The sequence below is a fragment of the Octopus bimaculoides genome, chromosome 10 (genome assembly GCF_001194135.2).
Source record: "Octopus bimaculoides isolate UCB-OBI-ISO-001 chromosome 10, ASM119413v2, whole genome shotgun sequence".
NCBI classification, from domain to species: Eukaryota; Metazoa; Mollusca; class Cephalopoda; order Octopoda; family Octopodidae; genus Octopus; species Octopus bimaculoides.
Window position 1 is genome coordinate 66,493,509 of NC_068990.1, and position 2,503 is coordinate 66,496,011.

Here is a 2,503-nt window from a genome sequence, read left to right on the forward strand (position 1 = left end):
TATATATACGCACACACACACACATATATCCCTTGTCATATTTGTTCGTTCTATCTATCTCCCTATTATCATGTCCATGTACTGTCTGCCAGTCTTTGTTTACGCTTACTCCTCCATACCTCCCGTCAGTAGATCATTACTTTCCTATTTAGGCAGCTTCTCATTCTTCTTCCAATGATAGAATTGCTCGCAACTATAAAGATGGCTGCTGATCGTTTGCAGAGAAATGCTCTCTCTGCACATATATTTTTGAAACAGCTGTAAAAGCAAACCTCTCCCCTCTTTCCTCCTTTCATCTCCTCCCTGTCTGGATTTTAGATAGATGACCGTCTTCATCTAACACAAGAAAATACCATAACCAATATGTTCATTTTTCAATTGATCATTTATCAAGTGCATATTAAATAAAATATATAACATCAAAAGCTAACCTGATAACAGCTGTTTGCCTGTGTATGCTTTTATTGTATTATATACGTACCTGGTCGATTTAAACACCGGTTATAGCTAACCTTGATTAGGCTATAACAACCCTACTTTCTATAGTCGCTGTTGAAGTTGGTGTCATGCGATTCTTGGACGTGTAGTCTATTTTTAGCTACAAAAGTGACATATTCTTGCACTGTTAAATACATCACAAAAAATATATTAATATGTCCTACTGGGTAAAATTCTATCTATTTATTAGACTTATAACATGGTATTAGAACTCAGTACACGTATGTTTCAGAACATACTGTTAGATGAGTATAGATCGGCAATAAGGAAAAGATGACAGGCAAAAAACAATGGTTGTATTATCAACTTCATTAATTTACAGTTGTTTCTGCTATAGGATGCAACGCACTCTAAGTTGAGTGCCACAATAGCATTCTCTTTAGCATGTGTTTGTGTGTGTGTTTGCGTGCGTGTGCGTGTATGTGTATGAGTGTGTGTGTGTATATATATATATATATATATATATAAACGTATGTATATATGTATGTATGTATATATGTATAGATGTATATAATTATACACATATACATAACAAAGTATGTTGTGTTATTTGCGTAATCTTGTAACATGTGATATAGAATCACTTGGTCAATTTGGTTCACATACAAAATTCAGCAACATGCTGTCAACAATATTATTCAAAACACTGTCATCTTGTTGAAGACGTGTGAAGTAGTTTTGTAGAGTGTGAAAACGAGGCTGAGTACCACTAAAGAATAAATTATTGTTCTCCAGGGAGTTAACGCGTTTAGTCCGGTCTACTTGTTCCATTGTTTTAGTTATATGTAAGATCTCTAATTAACCGTCTTTCCACGGTTTTCCATCTTTACCAATAATTGCTTCTTTCAATGCTGCTGGAATTTTTCCAGTTTATAGATAATTTTCAAAAAAAAAAATGATTTAAACATTGTTTTTCCTGAAGATTTGCATAATTTTAAATTACTACTGGAAAACAAACAAGCCCTGGAAATGAATTGTTTTAGGCAATAAAATGAGTCTGTTATATCCTTCTTTTGATGATGGTGATGATAACGAATTAATTAGTGGTATTGATTTCTGGTTGTTTAAAGAAAATACCCGTGTAATTAACATGTGTATATTTAGTGGCTGAAAGAAGATTGAGGACAGATTTCATCTTATTGCTTATCATCATTTCATGTTCAAAGCTTAAAACTACTGACAACGCTCCCTCATCTAAGCAGATTTATGAAAAACGTTGTGGCTGAACCAGTTTAACACATGTGTATACCTCTTACCGTTCTAGAATAAACACCGATTGTACCATTTTATCATCACCTATACTTATTGGTGAACATATTACTTACCTACGTAGCAACACTTCCCACCTTTATCTTTAAAGTATTTCTTTATTGTAATAACTCTATAATGTTTTTTTACCACTGATATCACATACATCTCGGCTTATGTAACATTTTATTATACTTTATGTGCAATTGTCTACGTGACAAATACATACTTCTCTACAAATAGAGAAGTATTTACCGGAGGTATTCCACTCACAATCGTAAGTAGTTAGCTCGATACACGGCGAAGTATTGCGTTCTTGAGCAAGGCATTTTATTTCACTTTGCCCCAGTCCACTCAGCTGACAAAAATGTATAATGCTGGCATTTCAAAAAGCCAACCATTTCACATTCTGCGTCACGCTGAATCTCCCTGAGTACTACGTTAAGGATATGCCTGTCTGTGGAGAGCTCAGCCACTTGCATGTTAATTTCACGAGCATGCTCTTCCGTTGATCGGATCAGCTGGAACAGTTTATGTATGTATGTATGTATGTATGTATGTATGTATGTATGTATGTGTACGTAGAAAATTTGACTGGTGTTGTTAGTGCTGCCATCTAGAGTTGCTTTCGGACGATGAGACAGACAGAAAGAGAATTTGCTAAATAGACTGAAGAAAGGTTGAAGCTTCCCTTTAAGGGGAGAGAACTTCTCAGGGCTGATAATTTTAAAAAAACAAACCTTTTTGTATATATATT

The 2,503-nt window shown here is 34.6% G+C and overlaps 1 protein-coding gene across 1 annotated transcript in view; it reads left to right on the plus strand.

The window, feature by feature from the left end:
* LOC106883815 (uncharacterized) overlaps nucleotides 1–2,503 on the plus strand; it is a 1,102,017-nt gene that overhangs the window by 773,021 nt on the left and 326,493 nt on the right. The window lies entirely within an intron of this gene.